Raw genomic sequence first — 21,035 nt, 5'->3', positions numbered from 1 at the left:
ATAAATAAGGGTAGGACATGTAGGTGATAATAAACACCTCCATCTGTACAGCATTTTGTAAGTGAATGTTCTCATTAATAACCCTTAGATGTATATACTGTTATTTCTGTGTTTCAGTGGAAGAACTGAAGCTCAAACAGCTAATGGGTGGCAGAGGCATTACTTATTCGGCTTCTGATTTCCATTAAACCACAGCTGCTTCTTCTGTACCATGAGACAGTTCTCCTGTCACGCTGCCCTGGCCAAATCCTGCATAGAATTCTGTGTGGAACCAGAGGTCATGCAATAACTATCCAGGAGGCCAAACCATAGGAAAGCAAGACCCACCAATAATGTCCAAAAGATCTATGACTACATTCTTAAGAGACCAGAAAGCTGAGGGGAACAGAGCTGGTACCTTGTGGAGGAAATGCTGAATTTAAAGTAGTGACCAGAAGGATGTCCTGATGGAAGATGCAAAAATGAGAAAATAACAGCAAACTTCTTGGGAGGATTGACCATGCCAGGCATTGGCTATGTAAGTTACATTGGCTTTTCTCCTCTATTCTTACATGCCTACGAGGTAGGTACTGTCTCCATCTTTCAGACATGGAAACTGAGGCACAGAGATGTTTGAGGAGACCTTAAGGTCCCTACCTTGTAAATGGTAGGGCAGAGATTGAAACCCAGGTCTGTCAGATTCTAAACCTGCCACTATTTTCCACTCAGCCCTGTATACACATTGCCGTAAAAGTGATTATAGTTAATTAGGGCTTTTCAGAAGTGTCTGAGAGAATTTGGAAAAAATTTATTTGGAGTAAAGTCAATAATTAGGCCCAAATCTTATCAGACAATATTAGTAGTTTGCATGAAGCGTACAATTAAAAACAGAAACAATCTATGATCTTAGGAGAATATTCAGAGTGTCCTAAAATTGCAGCTCTAGTTGCCATGGGATGTCAGGGTGACAATTGAGGAAGGAATGGGTATAATTTAGTGGAAAGTGTATTATACCAGGTTTTGAAATAAATTGGACACTATTCTAGGTTAATAGCCATTAGATGAGTTATAAATAGATACTAATATGGATGCTGTTTAGTAAAACAAGAAAACAAAATCATTACTATTTACAATAAACTATGTTGCACAAAACCTATGAAAGCTTATGGAATGCAACCCATTTTAAAACAGCTGTTGCCTTTAGATGGCGTTACAATTAAAGACAAAGAAGATCTTAAGGATTTCCCAAACGCTGTCTTTGAACATTACACTGGCCCTCAATTATCATTCATTGAGCCAGTGGCATCTGATCTGGGGAGGTATTACCGTTTTCCTCCAGATTGCCTCAGATGAAAATCTAATACAATTTTAAAAAAACTGAAGTCCAGAAAAACCACGACGTCAAATAGCCCAGGCTGTCAGAGATTGCTTCTATTTTCTGTTACTTCTTCAGTTTGATCCTTGTCCCAGCTGGCCCTCCAGGCTTGTTCAGACCTCTCATCTGTCCACCTCTCTATCAACACTGACTTTGAGTTCAGCTCTTCCTCCTCAGATCTGCTTAATACCATTTTGGGGACCAGGGCTCCCAGATGTACTCCACTGAAATACCAGACCCCCAGCTAGCACTGTGGGGTGAGTTTTCTATAATAGCCCACCCTCCCTGGCACATGGTTAAACAAAACACAACATCGTCAGAGGAAAAACTTGCATCTGGATTAGTTTATGGAAGCCCAGTAGTAATACCAAGGATAATGAGAACTTAATTGACTAAGAGGGCTCACTAAAGCAACTAATGAGGCTGCCCGACCTAGAATTCCTGTACCTTCACAGCCAAAGGGGGGATTATTTTCCTGGCAATTTTTGAAGAGCCCTTTTGTTTTTACCTTCGATCTTCAAAGTTTCAGAAATATTGAGGTCTAAACTCATAAAGCATAGCCATGAAATGGGGACATTTAAAAATTATATTAAAATAATATTGATATGACCTATTTTCATAATTTCACTAGACCAAAAGTTAAAATGTCAGTCCAATGCAGCTGAAGGCATGAAGCCACCCTGGTGACAGATGGCCTACAGTTCCCAATCAAAAAAGTCCCCCTCACTGGCCCTGATCTTGGGCAAAAGCTTTCCTCCCATGGTGGACCTTTGTCAGGGTAATTATGCTCCAGCCAGTATTAGTTGGGAAACCCATTTGTTTCGAGAATCTGGCTCTTTCTGGAGCCAAGCGGGTTGGTCAGAGGATCTCCCAATCTTCTTCATTTTTCTGTGAGTGATTCTCTGCTTTTCTTCAGGGTAGTTCTTGCTTTTTCTCCAGCACTCTCTGCTTCCCCTAATGACTGATCAACGTTCTGGCATTTTGAGATCTTGTCATGGCTTAAAGCAGCAGTAACTATTTTTATATCATTTTCAAAATCGTTTCTGAGGGCAATGGGATGGTTTTAATTTGACTGATCCACATCATTATTTTTTCCCGTTAGATTATTTTTTCTTTCTATTGCCTTGTTTGGCAAAATTCCTGATTTACCCTTGGCTAATTCCAAGAACAGGCAAAGAGATGTTTACAGGTATCCTTAATCTCAAAGTTGATAATATATAACGTAGTTATTAAACTTGTTTTGCTGCCAAAGGCAAACTGAATGAGGATGTTTTTCCCATGAAGATAACTCTATATTTCTAGTCTTTTCTAAATCTTACCTGGATCTGTAGGACACTAGCACATTAAAGAAAATCTTTAACAGCGACTCAAGATCTCCAGCCCCCAAATCATCCTCACCCTAATGCTTAATCACTGCTCCTTGGAGCCAGGGCTCAGAGGAGAAGCACATTTAGGAAAGAATTTATAGATGGAAAACTACTGAAGACAACTTGATGGAATGAGCCAAACCATCCCAAAGTAAAAACAAACAAACAAAAAACAAATTAATTTTTGGGAAATGCTACAGTCCTAGGACTTATTTATTTATTTTTGGTTGTATTGGCTATTGGTTGCATATTTTTGCTTTGTTTGATTTTTTTTTTATGGTATGCATATTCCTCCAGATTCCAGAGGTTCCACGTTCTTCTTCTTGTGCAGACCTTCTATATGTGCAGACTAACCCTGCCTACTCTCCAAATCTCCCTGCTGCTGTTTAGCCAACTCCCTTCTCTTGCTTAGTTCCAAAATCTCTGAATGAAACCTATATGGTAGGCGGTACAAGACTGGGCCTAGAGAAAATTACAAACTAGGGGAAACTTTCTTTAGAGCTTTCCAGTTCCCTTTCTTTTTTTTAATTTATTTATTTATGGCTGTGTTGGGTCTTCGTTTCTGTGCGAGGGCTTTCTCTAGTTGTGGCAAGTGGGGGCCACTCTTCATCGCGGTGCACAGACCTCTCACTATCGCAGCCTCTCTTGTTGCGGAGCACAGGCTCCAGACGCGCAGGCTCAGTAGTTGTGGCTCACGGGCCTAGTTGCTCCGCGGCATGTGAGATCTTCCCAGACCAGGACTCGAACCCGTGTCCCCTGCATTGGCAGGCGGATTCTCTACCACTGTGCCACCAGGGAAGCCCCTCCAGTTCCCTTTCTAAATCTCCAAAGCTAGTAATGACACAGTCTTGCTGGCAATGTCCTACAGTCTGGTAGGAGTGTAGATATGTATATAATATTCTTGGAGAGTGTTTTAACAATAATGCATTGGGACTTCCCTTGTGGCACAATGGTTAAGAATCCGCCTGCCAATGCAGGGGACCCGGGTTCGATCCCTGGTCCAGGAAGAACCCACATGCTGTGGAGCAACTAAGCCTGTGTGCCACAACTACTGAGCCTGAGCTTTAGAGCCCACGAGCCACAATTACTGAGCCCATGTGCCACAACTACTGAAGCCTGTGTGCCTAGAGCCCATGTTCTGCAACAAGAGAAGCCACCACAATGAGAAGCCCGTGCACCACAACGAAGAGTAGCCCCTGCTCACCACAGCTAGAGAAAGCCTGTGTGCAGCAACAAAGACCTAACACAGCCAAAAATAAATAAATAAAATAAATAAAATAAAAAAGAAAACAATATGCATCAATTGGCTTATTGCGTTCATATATTTTGCTTCAATAATTTTAACTTTGGGAATTTATCCTAAGGAAATAATAATCTGAAAAACAGCAGAAGTTTTGTACAAAAAGATGTCAACTTCTCCGTTGTTTATGTTAGTATACAATTAATGGCAGTCTAAATGTCCAACACTGAGGGAATTATCTGTAAGTTGTGATATAACCACATGATGGAATATTATGCAGCCTTTAAATGTGCTTTAACATGAGGAAATGTGTATCATAAGGTTACATAATATTATGTTAAGTCAAATGTGAAGTATGAGCTCAACACATAAATTTTCTATAATTTGTATAGAAAAAAATAAAGGAAGAAAATACACAACAGGGGGAATAAGACTTTCCGGGTGATGAAATTGAATAAAGATTTTTTTTTTTGGCTTTGTGTTATTCATCAATTTTCCAAAGTTGATGTAACAAGCATATATAATTTTGTAAATAAGAAAAATAAATTCAGAGGGACATTGGGTTTTCACTGCTTCAGCCTAGAGAAAGAACGGGAAGAAAAGCCACATGGTAGCTGCCCATGATCCCTCCTAGGAAGGGTATGGATGGAGGAAGTTACCTTTCTTAATAAAGCTCTTTGGGTGTCTAAGTCCACACCCTCAGCCTGTACTTACAGAGCTTCTGTACTCTGATGGAAGGAGACCTATTGAGACCCTGAGACTTACCAAGTTTAGAATTAAGTCCACCTGGATAAGGGCCTTGAGTAAACTTGCAGGAGAGAAGGAACCTCAGGATATATAATTTGGGGGGTTCCCTTGGGTGTGCAGTTGCCAAAAAAGACAATGGAAAAGCCAAAACCACTTTTACTGTCTTCAGTATCTCATTGAAGTCTTGGTTCACATGTACTCCCTCCAAACCAGTCCTTTTTCACCTTCAGAGTACAGACTCTAGAGTCAGACTGCCTGTTTTCAAGTCCTGGGCTCAACCCTTAACACCTATGAGACTTTGGGGGAAGTCCCTTAACATTACTGAGTTTCAGTTTCTTACCTATAAATAAAGATAATAATTGTCCTTATTTCATAGGGTTTTCGTAAAGATTAAATCCACATAAAGTGTTGAGGATGGCACACATAGAAAACACTCAATGAATGTAGGCTTTTATTACTGCCAGTTATTCATAGCAGTTTTTATATTAGTTATACAAGTTTATCTAATTTATTATTAGTTTACTTGCTTATTACATGTTTCCTTCGCTCAATATGATTTCCATGAAGGCAGGACCCTTATCTGTTTTGTTAATCACTTGTTGAAGCAAAGTCTGATAAATAGTGGGTGCTCGAGAACTAATTATTTGATGGCAGAATGATCATGTGTGCATCTGGTAAGGATCAATCTTCTTCCCCGGCTATATGGGCATGGCTGAGGCTAGCCCATTTGAAAGGGATCCATTGGGAATACGCTAGTGGCAGGAGGATCACTTAGCAGAGGGGGTCCATAAAACAAGGGAGTGCAATGGTGAGAGCCTGGTGAGGATAGATGGGAGGAGGGTGAAGGTCACAAAGTAGGGGGTTTGGAGCAGAATCTGATGTTGGAGAAGCTAGGGCATCCAAGGGCCAAGGAGACAAAAGCAGGGAATGCGGCTCTAATGCAGAAGATAGGGAGAGGGTCTGGGCAAGTTGTGGGAGCAGGCTGGCTGCATGAGAGGCAGGCTTTGGTAGAACTCCCAGCAAGGGCACAAGCAGACAGGCCAGCTCTATTGCAAGCATTAAATTCTTGCCTGGAAGCCTAGCTTGGACTTTCATTATAGAAATTTGTTAAGGAGTAAAAAAATTTGAAAGAGTAGAAAAATAAAGTAGCTGCCCCCGAATAATTCCCAGGCCCATATCAAATACTACTACCATTAAACTTTCCAAAATCATTCCAGCTAGCTACTTATACGGCATTTAGCTTTCACTGGCTTATGTTTGGAATAATTTGTGTTCAGTGCTTACCTGGATTACTAGACTGTAAACTGAACTTTTCTCCACCAGGGATGGTTTTTCCTAATTTGGTGAGACCAGTAGCATGAAAGAAAAGGTAGACTTATTATGTCAGGTTTCAAATGCCATTTTCAAAATGTTTTTAACAGTTGTAAATTGATATATTCCTAACTCAATCTCAGCCTCAAGCTGTAATTTCCCTGAACAGTTCTCAATTCCAACTTTCTCTTTCTTTTTCCTCTGTCACACACCATTACCATTTTTTGTCCTGAATTTTAAACCATGTTTGTTATCTTAATCTTGGGTTTTTCCATACATTTATGTGGATTGCTGTTATCTAAAATTGTAAACTGTTAGGAGATGGACACTGTGTCTCATTTGTACCTCTGTCCTTTGAGTTGAACAGGCATACCAAGCCCTAATTTTGCAATATCCTGGAGGTATTTTTAGTGATATCCACTTTTTCTTCTCTGGTAACTATATCTTAATGACCAGATTCTTAAAATGATTTTCAATTAACTTTAATCTAAAAACGCAATGTGCCAGAAAGTACTTCTTAAGGGATTGTTGGGAAAAATACAAACATTTGTCCCAGTTCCCCAGTGATGGAAAATGGATTAATGAAAGGATAATAGACCTAATAGTGTTAGTATCCACATATGTAAGAGTGACTTAATTGAGGAGGTTTAGGAGTAAGACAGGCTAAATATTCCCTTTGATGAAGACTGTTGTTTTCTGATATGCCTCATTTTCAAGAAGTTGATCAGACTAGAAGTTGGATTATGAATTCATCGTCTGTGACTCACGTGGAATGCACCCTTTCTGTCCAAACCTTGTGTTCCAGTAAGATTTCAACTTCCAAACTCTTGGCAGTGATGAGAACCAAACACAGGCATGTAACATAGTGTGCCAGGCATCACAGTATTTATGCTCTCTTTTTAACAAAAGTTGCTTTAGACAAATTTTGACTTTGTTCAAGAACGGCACTAAGTCTTAGAAAAAATGTGGAGTTGTGAAATCAAGGAATTTTCAACCGAAATAAATCATGTGCTAAATGATAGCAGCAAAATAGCATCAATTGGTACTCCTAATATGGAGGCAATGTTTCTTCTCTCTGAGGCACGATTAGGCATAGAAATGCTAAAGCCAAGCTTTGCCTAGTGCACTTTTATTTCCTTGCCCAACCCTGAACAGTAAGGTAACCAATTGGCCTTGGGGTCATGAAGGGGCCAACGCAACTATCAGATGCCTTACTGTGATAATAATCTCAATAAATCTCTTATAATCTACAGAGAACTTTCATGTACTTTACCTCACTTGATCTTAGTAGTGACCCCTTGTGATGGGCAAGGCTGATATTCTTATTGCTACGTCCAGGTCTCTCTCAGTGCCTACCACATTCACAGTTAGCACTTAAGAGGTACTTATAGGATTGAAGTTGTTGAACCCACATTTTTCATAATAGTAAAGAGTGTTTAATGATTTTTTCCCATACATAGTTAGCACTTAATAGCTACTTATAGAATCGAAGCTTTTGAATCCACATTTTTCATAATAGTAAAGAGTGTTTAATGATTTTTCCCAAACTCAGCCATACCAGATAAAATTCATAGGACTTAAAGCCATATCTTACACACTGTGTCTAAAGCTCTTGTCATTGGCACCTGTGAAAACATTTCTTTTTCCCAATTGACTGTTTACACCATAGCAAGCAAACTATTCCTGGTGCCCCTAGACTGCAATGATTTGAATAGTCTTGAATAGTCTTCAGAATAGGCTTAATTAGCTACATGCTAAAGAGAAAAAGAAGAGGGAGCTGGGAAGGAGCAGAATGATGACAAAAGCTTTGGGTGTGGATCAAGTGGTATTTAAAATAAATAAAATAAAAGTTATCCTGTAATCAGTAAACAGCAATATAATTAGAATTTTTTTTTTCCTATTTACTTCCTTTAGCATGCAATGGGGGGAAATGAAAAAAAAGTCAAGGACTCAATCAAACAGATGGTTCTCAAGTTATTATTTCCCCCTTGATGTTGTTTACAAGAATCAGAGGCTCGTTTAATGAAACATGACTCCTAGATTCCAGTGAGGCCAGCAGTTCTCCATGAGAAGGAGGGAGGATAGCAGTAGGGAGAAGATTCAGATCATAAGCTTTTATTATGTGCATTATTATGCCTCATTAATTAACCTAACCACTGTCCTGGTGACGTTCTGGTCTCACTCCACAGGAAAAAATTAGTCTGGATTGCCAAGTTAAATAGACAATTACAGGAAGATCAAATTATGCCTACATTGCATTCTGTCAGGGCATCAGGCCAAATTCATGTCAAATTCATAAGATTGGAATATCCTCACTAAAAACAGCCCTGAAGAACCGACGTCACTAGCCATTTGACGTCTACACAGAGGATGTATTGATCTTGCCTGAGTTTCCTTTCTCAGAAGCACATAATAGACCAAGAGAGAGGGCTTTCTGAGCATCACCAGCTGGTTAGATCCTTTGTTATGTCCAATAAAGCACAATGTAGCAGGGGGAAACATCCCCACCTCATGAGCTCCTGTCTCCCATCCTGGCTGGCAGCTGTCACAGCCCTGTAGAGACAATTTGGACATTTAAAGAGAACAGTGGGAACTTCTAGTGTAGGTTTTCCACTGTGGAATGCTTGGTTCTGTCTGTAATCTTGAGGAAAGCTTTTCCATGGAAGAATGGCTGAAACAGAGGAAAAGTCCACTCACTGTCCTTGAATATCTGATGTTTCCAGCACCAGAGATGACGTTACCCTGGGGTGAATAAGAACAAACACTATAATGCTTTCAAGAAGAGTGTATTTACCAGTGGTCCAGGGCTCAGAAATGGAGAGTAAAATGATTTAGGACCACTCAAGAGTGAAACATTTAAGAAAATTTAAGTTTGGATGTAACTTGGAAAGAAAGCTGCTCCTTGACTCCCATTCTAGGGCATTCCTCCTTCGTAATCAAAGGTGTCCAAACCAAGGCCCTTTTCCAGGTTACTTCCCTTTTAGGCAGAAAGTCCCCAACTTAGAGTCTTTCACTTCTATTTTCTAGCAGATGTATTGAGTACACAGAGATACAATTTTTGACATCTTTACTTTGAAAGAAAAAGTTCTAATTCTTTTCTTATGATCACTTATGCATTGGATGGGAATTCACTATATGTACATTTACTGGGCACAAGATACTTTTTGGGCACTGAATAGTCCATTTTCTCTAAGGTATTCTAAAAAAAAACTAAACTTACAAATTGAAATCTTAAATGTTGTTGCACCTCAATGTTCTATGCTCAGACCTTTTCCCTCCTTCTTCTTCTGACTTTCCTTGGGTGACCTCATGTGTTTTCATATCTTCAACTTCTGCTTTTGGATGAGCCCCAAGTTTGATTTTAATACCCCAGAGCTCTCTTTCTGTCTCTCAGGCTGAGACTTGTGTATAATATTTATTCTGGACATCCAAAGGTTTCACAAATTTAACTTTTTCTAAACTTAATGAATTTTCATCCTTAAAATAGCTGCTTCTTATACATGTTCCCCTTTCCAATGGGTGGTCCTGTTGATTCTATCTTCTTTATATTTCTTTAACCTGCCATTTCTTTACATCTTCACTGCCGCTCCTTCCTTCATCCAGATCGTCATCATCTGTCTTCTGGATTGCAGCGACAATCTTGCCCATAGCACATGTCTGCTCACTCTTCTTCCCCAGATTCCTCAGTAAGCTCCTTAGTGAGCTCAGCAGAGCAGACACAATTCTTTGTGGTTTGGCACCCGATTACATCTACAGCCAGAGTTAGTATTTCACTCGGGATTAACATCACACTTGCTAGCCATTCTGAATCTCTTGCAGTTCCCAATCACATTATGTTCTCTCTCACCTGTGGGCTTTCATTATATAGTAATCATTACCCGTGCTACCTCGTTTTGCCTGGAATCACCTTTTCTTTCTTCACTCAGGTATCACCTAGTGATTTTTCAAGACTCCATCCGGGCACTGCTTCCCTTGGACCACTCCTGTACTTCTGTGACCATCATCAATTTCTTCCCACTTGTCGGCATATACCGTCCTACACTTCAAGAGGTGGAATCTATTTGCTCCCCATTTATGACTTTCTATGAAGCAGAAATGATGTTCTGAGACTTCTGAGCCCAAACCTAAAGAGTGCTGGCAGTTGTCACATTCTACCTCTGAAAAAGCCAGCAAACATATAAGTTCAGCCTCCCTCAAGACTGCCATGTTGTGAGGCATCCCAAGCTAGCACATGGAGAGACCACACAGAGGAGAACCAAGGAACCCGGACAATGCTGATAAATAACTTAGGCCCCAGTCAAATGACTCCAGCCTGCTCCCACTGGTCAAGCCATTCAGCAAATGTCCAGACATAGTGGAGCAGAGACGAACCATTCCTTACTCTGTCCTGTCTAAATTCTTAATTTACAGAATTATAAGCAAATAAATGGCTGTTATCTTCATGTACTAAGTTTGAAGGGGTCTTTTTCAGTGTAGATGATTGAAATACCCTCTAAATCTGGCATGGATACTTCTCCCATAATCTTCTTAGTGTCTTTGTGGGCCTCTGGTGTATTACTATCCTACTGCAATTCTCAAAATAAAGGTTTCTTTCCCTGTATTCCTTCTTTGTCCCAACTTTCTTTCTTTAAGCATGTGAAAATTGATGATCTTAACAGCTGGCAGAATTTTCTTTAAGAAGGAAACTGTCTTCATTTATAAAGATAAGTTTCTGAGCCCCTGGAAATTGAAGAATAAAACTTTGTGGGCAAGAACCAAGGCTTCTGAGGATCATGGCTGAACTGAATCTGAACTGAAGAATAATTTTTTTTAAGGAGTAAGGAGAGAGAGAAAGAGGGATGAGAGAGAATTCAGAAAGGCCCTGTGAGTCAGGAGACTGTGTGGGGAGGGAGGCAATGGGTACTGCTCTGTGGGAGGTGACTAAGACACATTTTGAAATCAAGGTAAGTAATGTACAATTTGAAATTGCTTTAGATTTTGACATGTAAACATTTCTTTTCTCCCTTGCCCATCTCCCCACCACAAAACCACCAGTAAAGCTTACCACTTTACACCAGTAAAGTTTTTGTGTGAATGGGATATTTTTTTGTGAACCATGGGAAACATCACACATCAGAGACCAACAGTCAGCGGTGACCTGAGAATATAACCTCCAAAGAAAATGACAGAAACTGAGTGAGAGCCATGGAATTGGCGATTCAAGCTAAAATTACCTGGATCCCAAGGGGCCAGAAGAATAACTGACTCAGGGTTTGTGGGTTACTTCTCTATTCCTAGCACCTAGCATGGTGTCTGGCACACTGTAGTTTTCAATAAGTATTTGTTGAATAAATGATTGAATAAGTGAAAGAATGAATGAAAAGATGATTTATAGGATAAAGTATGGCTCTTTAGAACCTTTGTGCTATGGCAGAACAGCATGAGATCCAAAGTCAGAGAATCTGTGTTTGAGTATCACTCTTAGGTGACATTTGGCAACTTGCTTTTCTAATTCGGTCTCCTCATCTATAAAGTGGGATTAATAGTAATGCCTCCTTCACAGAGATTTAGCAGACACCCAGTAAAGGCTACTTCTACATCCCCACTGCCCAAGACAACAGCAGCTTGGTGTACAGACATGAGGGAGTTTTCTCAGGGTCGTAGGTAGGCAAGGAGCAGGACCACTATGGGAGCAGGACCCAAGGTAGAACACAGAGTTGTTTTCCATTATTGTTACCAGGACTTTGTTTGGTAATGTTCTTGCAAAGAGTTTCTTTTCATGATTTCTGCCTAAGAATAAGAAATCTGGGAATGGTTGCTAGCTGTATGTACGTGTTTTTCATTTTGAGGTTCTAAACCTTGGAGATGGAAGGACATGGGGAGAAGAAAAAATTTCTTTTCCAACAGATTTTGGTGAAAAGCAAAGACAACTAAAGTTAGCCATTAAGCGTTATTGAAAACAAGCAGCATGTCCATGGTTGTCATTTTATTAGTGATGGGGCCAAGGAAAGGAAAAGAACAAGGAAAAATTTTAGCTTTTGAACTACATGGCTTCTGACACTCAGATAGTGGTTCCAGAGAATGCATTCTCTTTCCAAATTGGACTTTTCCCCCACCCATCCCCAATCAAAAAATAGAAGCAATGTTTCTGTTGGGGCTGATTACCCACAAGTACACTTGGTTCCCTCTTCTCTGCTCCTTGTACCTTGCCTTCCTTAGTCAAGTGGGCCATATTTCCTTTTTCATCTTCCCTGTAAAATGATGATGAAAATCATTTTACACATGGTTGCAATTCCAAGAAAAATCCCCACAGCACTAAGTTGATTTTGATCTCTGGTTTTTGTGACATGGAAAATGAATTTCATCGATTTCTGCTCTAATCTTTATTACTTATTTTCTTCTGCTGACCTTGGGTTTATTTTCTCTTCCTTCTGGTTATTTTTAAGGTGAAAGCCAAGGTCATTGATATGAGACACTTCTTTTCTAATAAAGATGTTAAATGCTATAAATTCCCCTCTGAGTACTGCTTTATTGGCATCCCACACGTTCTGATATATTATGCTTTCATTTTCTTTCAGTTCAAACTGCTTTCTATTTCTCATCTGGAGAATTTCTTTGACTCACAGGTTATTTTGAGTCTGTTATGTAATTTCCAAATACTTGGATATTTTCCATATATCTTCCTGTTATTGATTTATAATTTAATTCCATTGTGGTTAGAGAACAATCTTCGGATGATTTAAATCCTTTTAATTTATTGAGGCTTGCTTTACTGCACAAACCATGGTCTGAGTACATGTTCCATGTGTACTTGAAAATAATTTTTATTCTGTTGTTCCTGGTTTTATGAATGTCAAATAGGTAAACTTAGTTAATAGTGTTGTTCAAGTGTACTATATCTTAACTGATTTTCTATTTATGTCATAAATTACTAAACGAGGGCTAATGTAATGCCTTGCTGTAATTGTGGGTTTATCTACTTATTCTTTCAACTTTGCTTTCTATCAAATTTTTCTTTATGGATCTTAAAGCTGTATGCATCAACATTCAGGATTGTTATATCCTCTTGATGAATTGATCCCCTATGAATTAGAAAATGATCCTTTTATGCATAAGATCTTTGCTCTGAAACCTACTTTGCCTGCTAATAATTTAGCCACTCCAGCATTCTTTTGATTTTCCTTTCTTTTAACCTATTTATATCTTTATATTTAGAGTGGATTTCTTGTAGGATTTTTATGTGTTGCTTTTTTATATACTCTGACAGTCTGTGGCATTTAATTAAAATATTTAGACCATTTGCATTTAGTATAATTAAAGTTGAGTTTAAATCTGCCACCTTGTTAATTGGTTTCTTTTTGTCTCATTTGCCCTTTATGTTTTCTTATTTTTCAGCCCTGTTTTGTATTAATTGACAATTTTCTATGAATTCCACTTTATTTCCTTTTAGGCTTAGTAGCATAACTCATTTTATTTTTGTTTTATGTAATTATTTTAGAGTTCATAATACACATACTTACCAGTGAGGAGAGGGATGAGGGAAGGGCAATATAAGGATAGGGGAATAAGAGATACAAACTATGTACCTATGTATAAAGTAAATAAGATACAAGGGTGTATTGTCAGTAGGAAATATAGCATATATATATATATATATATATATATAATTTTAAATGGAATATAATCTATAAAATATTGAATCATTATGTTGTATACCTGAAATAAATATAATATTGTAAATCAAGTATACTTTAATAAAGATAAATTAAAACAAAAAAAGAGTATATTAACATTTCCAGTGTTCTTCATTACTTTTTGTAAATACACAGTTCCATTTGGTATCATTTTTGTTCTGCCCAAAGAACATCCTTTAACATTTCTTATACTTCCCATCTGCTGGTGATTAATTCTTTCAGTTTTTATATGTTTGAAAACATAATTATTTTGCTTTGATTTCTAAAATGTTTTTTGCTGGGTACAGAATTCAAGTTTTACAGATTTTTTTTCCTTTTCTTATTTTAAAGATGGTCCACCTTTTCCTTGCTTACATTTTTTGATGTTATTCTTATCTTTGTTTCTCTGTCCATAACATGTCTTTATGCTCTTGATGCTTTTAAGATTTTCTCTTTATCACTTATATAGATAATTTTGATTATGATGCCACTTGATGTCTCTTTTACATGTTTCTTTTGCATAGGGTTCATTGAAATTCTTGGATCTGTGGGTGTGTGTTTTCATCAAGTTTGGAAAGTTTTCAGCCATTAGTTTTCTTTTTTCTTTTTTTCCCTCCAGTTTTATTGAGAAAAAATTGACATACATCACTGTATAAGTTTAATGTGTACAGCATGATGGTTTGATTTATATATATTGTGAAATAATTACCAGAGTAGGTTTAGCTAACATCCATCATCTCATACAGAGCCAATGAAAAGAAAAGAAAAAAGAAAAGAAAAAAGAAAAGAAAAAAAATTTCCTTGTGATTAGACCTCTTATGAGTATTTCTTTAAATAGGTTTTTCTGTCCCTTTCCTACCTCCCCTCCTTCATGGTCTCTAATATATTAGGCCATTTGAAGTTGTCCTATTGCTCACTGATTATATTTTCATTTTTTTAAAATATATTTTTCTCTGTTTCATTTTGGATATTTTATATTGATATAACTTTAAGTCCACTAATTCTTTCTTCTGCAATGTCTAATTTGTTGTTAATGCCTTCCAGTGTGTTTTCCATTTCAGATACTGTAGTTTTCATCTCTAAAAGTTTGATTTGGGTCTTTGTTACTTATCATTCATGTTTTTGCCTAACATTTGAAAATATATAATTAGTTAAATAGCTACTTTAATGTTCTATCTACTAATTCTATTATATATTCCACTTCTGGGTCAGTTTCAATTAATTGACTTTTTTCCTCATTGTAGGTCATATTTTCCTGCTTCTTAGAATGCCTAACAATATTTTATTGGATATAATCTTTGTGAATTTTGCTTTACTGAGTACTACATATTTTTGTATTTCTACAAATATTCTTGAGCACTGTTCAGTGATGTAGATAAGTTACTTGGAAACAATTCCACCTTTTGGATCTTGCTTTTAAGCTTCCTTAGCTGGGAAAGGAGAAGTTTTTAGTCTAGGGCTAATTTTGCCCCACTACTGAGACAAAGCCATTCCGAGTATTCTATCCAATGGCCTAGAGGTTATGAGGTTTTCTACTCTGGCTGGAGAAAGCATGAGTTGTTCTCGTCTCCACGTTATCTCCAGGATTGTTCCCTCTAATCTATTCAGATAGTCCCCCACCCCAAGTATTTTCGTGTTACATTTATACTGAACAGTACTGAGCTGAAGGTTCAAGGAGGACCCTCTTTCTTGGCACAGCTTTCTCCTCTCTGGTACACTGCCTGTGAACTCTAGCTGTTTTGTCCTCCCTGGACTTATAGGTAGCTTCATTTCCTCAACTCAGCATAACCACTGGACTCTGCCTGAACTTTCACATCCTTGGGCCACAATCTGGGAATTCTGCCTAGCCAGTAAGCTGGGGAAATCATAGGACTCATGACTTTTGTTTACCATCTCTTAGGGATCCTTGCCCTTTGTTGCCTGATGTCCAGTGACTGAAAGCTATCATTTCATATATTTTGCCATTAATTAATTAGTTAATTAGGTGAAGGATAAATCCAGTGTCTGCTATTCCATTTTAGTCAAAAACAGAAATCCACTGGAAAATGACTTTGAATAACCATTTGGTAGGGATTTTTCACCTAGGATATGGATTTAAGTTGAACACACCCTAAAACCTATGATTTGTTTAGCTTTATCTTCTTATCCTCCCATTTTCTCAATGTGATTTACTCATTGTTTTCTTTTAGCTTATCTCAGAAATTTTGTAACATCAATCTTACCCTTTGAGCTATGAAAAGATCTCTTTGGAGCTTCCAAACTCCCCATAGGCTCAGGAATTGGTGATTCTTACCAAAGCTTATAAATTCAATTATTTAAATGAACCAATGATACATAAATTGAAATCTATCTATCTATATACCTACCTACCTACCAAAATATATATGTCAATCAGTCTACTAGTCAGTGTAGTATAGAGAACATAAAATAGCTGGTATATGTATTATCTCTCTGATTGACAGAGATGTCTAAAAGCTGTTATCACCCAGCTCTAAAAGGTTTAATGACCAGTCTTCTTCAGAGTATTTCTTTTGAGAAACTTTGGTATGGTCTAAGATTTCTTTTTCAATAGAACTGTGTCCTGCTGGGTGGCTAGATTAAGGAAAGTTATTAACAAGAATGCTGTGAAGATACTAGGTGAAAGGGATGCTGCTATTTCATAGCATCCCTTTGTCTATCCCACTTGTGAAAGCTATTATGGTGCCTGTCACATGCTTGGGGGAAGAGGCAGTGTCAGAGAGATGATAAAGATGCTGTCTGGAGTGAGGGAGCTCCAATCATCCAAAAATATCTGTCAGCAATATTTCTACTTCTTATGGCATTTGCAGCTTTCCTGTTCTTGGTGTATGTTACCTGCAGACTTTGCTTCACTTTTTTCCTCACCTCCTTAAAATATAGACATTCTGCAATAGGATTAGGGCATGTCTAAGTGTGCTGCTGTATGGTTTAAATCCTTGGTCTTACCATCTGAGCCCACATTCTAACAAAGACAAGCAAGCCACATAAGTTCTTACCTCATTTCCAAAGCTCCAAACTTATCTTCCCCTCTGGAATACTCTCCTCCCTCACTGCTTCAATATTATCACCCTATAAACGCCTGGACTTCTTCTTAAATATCATATTTGACACTTTGTGTTATCTGTAATCAGTGGAAAGCTAATGGATATGGAATCACATTATAGCTGATGTTCAGTAGCTAGAGTAAACTCTTAAATATGGTGATCAACCTCATTCAAAGAATTCTGGATCAATAGTCACCCTACATTTTAAGATTGGAAGAGTCACAGCATAAAGAACGAGAAAAAAAAAAAAAACAATAAAAAAGCCCAGGGAATTTTTGTCTTTGAAAATAAAATGTGTTTCATTTGGGGGAAGTCAAATTTTATTATACTTTTTATTAAGGTAAACTTATATTCTAATAAATCTCCTATTTTGAGCTTCCACGTCATAGGAGTTACTTGAAAACTGTCATAAAGTGGATTTCCTTAGGGTAGCATGCTGAAATCAAGGGATAGATCAGAATGCTGGACCTCAGTCTTCTTGCTTCACACCTGAAGCGTGTGCCACTGTGGTGTTTGTGTCTGAATACCTGGACAGTGATATGAGGTGAAGAGAGAATCTGAAGAGAATCTTCCCTCAGGCAACAGCAGGAGCTATAGTATATGCTCACCCTAGAGTCACCCATGCCATGCCCATGCTTTTCATCCATGTGCCCTGCACTGCCCAGGGTGATGGAGCAGCCATGTCCAGGGTGATTGAGCAGGGTGATGGAGTGTAAGCCTCTACTTACATGTAGACATAATTCTGGCCGAGTCCATCCTGGTGAATAGACTCCAGACCTGGAAAGCACACGGGAGTCAATCAGTCAGAAAGTATGGTAGGGGACAGGTTAACGTAAAGGTTAAGAGCGGATCTAGAATCAGATTAAATCCTGTCTTTACTACTTTCTAGGTGTGTGACCATGAATGTCAACAAGAATGCTTCCTCCCCACCCACCATGTTTCCTTCCACGTGGATGGAGTTTATCATAGGTTATAAAAATGACCACAGATTCTTTACCCTCCCTGTAGCCACACTCCTGGCCATGTAACTTGGAATGTTCTTCTGCTCTGAATTGAATTTGGCCATGTGCTTGCTTTGGACAATGAAAGGATAGCAAACCTGATGCAAACAGAAGCTGAAAATCACTTTCATGTTTGGCCAGTTATTTCTTGAAGCTCCTGGGAGCCATTTGATACTGTAAAAAAGAAAGGGACCTCAAATAAGACCTGGTGACTGGGGCTGCCATGATGACAAACTTCCCAAATTCACGAGGGGATATCAATGTCTTATATGCCAGTTGGAGAGAGAGAGGACAGAATGCATATTAAGATTTCCTACCCAGATTTGATGAATATATTGTGCCAAAATTAATCTTTCCTAGAAAATTTCTTCCAATTGACTTTGAGTTCCTCAGCTATCAATTCTGACAGTGAGTGACTTGCGACTTGGTATGGCTGAAGAAAATGAAATCTCCATCTATTTTAATTCCATAAGCTTTTTGGTGGTGCTCTTTGGCCATACAGGTGTATAATTCCTTCTCCAAAACCTTTTATGTTTCTGAATTCAGAGTTATTCTTATTATACCCAACATCACATAATACTTCAAGTACGGTCTTCAGAAGCACCCCATAATCTAATATTCATATTTTTTGCAACAAAATACTATGTAAATGTTAATATTTGGCATGATACACAAAAACTATAAATCACATCAGTCAGTTGACGTGAATATTTACCACTGAATGCTTTTTGAATTTTGGAAATACAGATAAGGGACTGAGAATTACTACACAGTTTTGGGTTCTAGGAATAAAATTTTCCATAGGATATTGCTCTAGAGCTGGGGAGAGTTTGTTTTCTAAATTTGGTAGGTGTGGGGTTGGTCCTCGATAATCTTGTGTGTTCTATTCACTCGAGTTTATTAAAAAGGTAAAGTAGATCAGATACTCAGAGTTGAGCTAATATACTGTCTTAAGCCTGACTGAGCTACAGTTACTCCAGTGAGATATAGCCCAGGCTTCCTCAGCCACAGGAACTCTACTTAGGGAGTAAGAACCCTTTTAACTGAAACTAAAATGAGTAAAAAGCTGTAGGGAATTTAAACTTCCTTGGACTTTTGACTCACATATGATTTCTTCTCTGGATCTTAAGTCTCAAAGAGCTTAATTGCTGAATTTTAATTTCTCCCTGGATTTAAATATAGAAGATAGATCATAGTTTGACTTTAATTCTCTTAATCTTGAATGTCTTTGGACATTAAGTTGAAAGGAGTTTAATCATTGAACATTAAGGTCTCTCTAGGAAATTTATAATGGGAGTGGCTTCAGGTTCAAATTTGGGACTTTTAGGTTTTTATCATTTTATTCTGAATTTTAATATTTGGATATCTTAGTGTTTTCATTTAATCTCATCACCAAGCCTGTGCTTTGCTATGCTGGTACAGAGTTGACTGTAGTTGATTAGATTCTGACCTATTTTACAATCTTCTTTAGAACAAAATCTAAACTTTCTATCAATTAAGTCAGGAAGATACCCTGTAGAATTGGGCAGCAACTCATGAAGATGGGGACATACATGCTGACTGTTACCACCAAGTAGGATAGTCACACCCTTGGATGACCGTAAGCTTAATGATTAAATCTGATATACTAAGGGAATAAAAATCTGGAGAATATTGTAGGGGAACATGTTTTCCCAACCACTGTTATTTCCTCCATGTAGGAGCAGCTCAGTCATGAATGCTGTGCCTATCTCTGTCCCCTTTACTTGTTTTATCCCAAGGGAAATAGATCAGATTGGTAAATTTGGAAATAATCTACTATATATTCTCAATTCAGCTACTCCCTTCAGCATCCTGGGCATGACTTGCCCACAGAAAACAGGTGTACTGGTCTTCCTCTTTTCAGCGCTGCTATAGCTGGGCAGGTAAGCGTTTCCAGTTCTGGGGTTCAGTATTAATAGACTGTGTTTCTTTAAATTACTTCCTCCAATGCAGGTTTAATGCATAAAAAAAGTGATATATTAATCCTGTCTATCTTATTTTTGGCTTATTCCTAAATTGATTCACAACTCATAACTTGGTTGAGGAGATGGGTGCTATCAGTTGGGTGCCCTTAAAATTTTCAATATTGCATAACTTACTTTACTTCTCTGTACATATATTTTCATCTTTATAATGAAGATTTTTGATGATGATTAATTATGTGCGTTAATACATGTAAAGCACTTATAGCATTGCCTAGCATGTAGCAAGGACTCAGTATCTGCTATTATCATTGTTTCTATCTAGTTTGTGTCCAATGTTGTGTGGAGCAATTTACAATGTCAGAGATACTGGATAAAGCTAAAATGCATGCCCAGCTCCCAAAAAGTCTATTATCTGGCCAAGAAGACAAACTATAGAGAATATGTAAGGCATGTAATATATATGACTTGTAATCATGCATTTGGCTTGGTAGCTTCCATACTCAGGGTTATGATAGATATGTAGGAGTGAGATTGGGGCTTGATCTGGAAGGACAGGTAGCATTTAAATAGATGGAGGGGAAACATTCTCATTGCCATTTGCTCTGTTTCTTTAATTGCATAGATTTTGCTTAAACGCATATTGTTGCTAATTTCCTACATGACTTTCTTTTTCACCAGATTGAAAACTGTTTAAGAGCAGGAATTGAGTATTATTCATTTCTGTATCTTCCACACTAGTATCCAGGAACATAGGCAATGTGTGCATGCATGCACATACACATGCGCATGCACACACACAGTTTGAATAATGATTGTTTAAGAAAAAAAAGAAAGAATGAGGGAGAGAAGGAAGGAAAGATCTATCTGACTGGTCTGAATAGAGGGCTGAGCTGAGAATGGAGACAGAAGGCCAATTGGACAGTCAGGCAAAAAGGGCATACATCGTGGAAGGGAGATTGATGCTGTGGTTCAATGCTCACAGAGGACCAAGAGTCTATTATCCTTAGTGTAATGGCTCTTGAGAGTAGGGCATTGGATCAATATGCATTCCTCACTCTCTAGTGAAGAGAGTTTCTCAATAGAACAAGAGGTTTGGTCCTCAGAAGTTCAAGACTGGAGTGGGTCCAAATCTTCTCATGAGAGGATATTAATAGAGTTGAGTGGATCCTCAGCAGACTGAGATACATGACAGCTACCAATTCTGCAAAGTTGTTTATTTGGGTAAAAGGAGGAACTAATAAATGCATCATTTTTAAACCTCTCCAAAGAAAACCACTAGACTACTTTGTGTCTATTTTTAGATAAAAATTGAGACTTCACAGTATCCTGTCAATTACTATCTAGTAATATTTTAT

This window comes from Eschrichtius robustus, chromosome 3 (genome assembly GCF_028021215.1).
Source record: "Eschrichtius robustus isolate mEscRob2 chromosome 3, mEscRob2.pri, whole genome shotgun sequence".
NCBI classification, from domain to species: Eukaryota; Metazoa; Chordata; class Mammalia; order Artiodactyla; family Eschrichtiidae; genus Eschrichtius; species Eschrichtius robustus.
Note: the sequence above shows the minus strand (reverse complement) of the source record.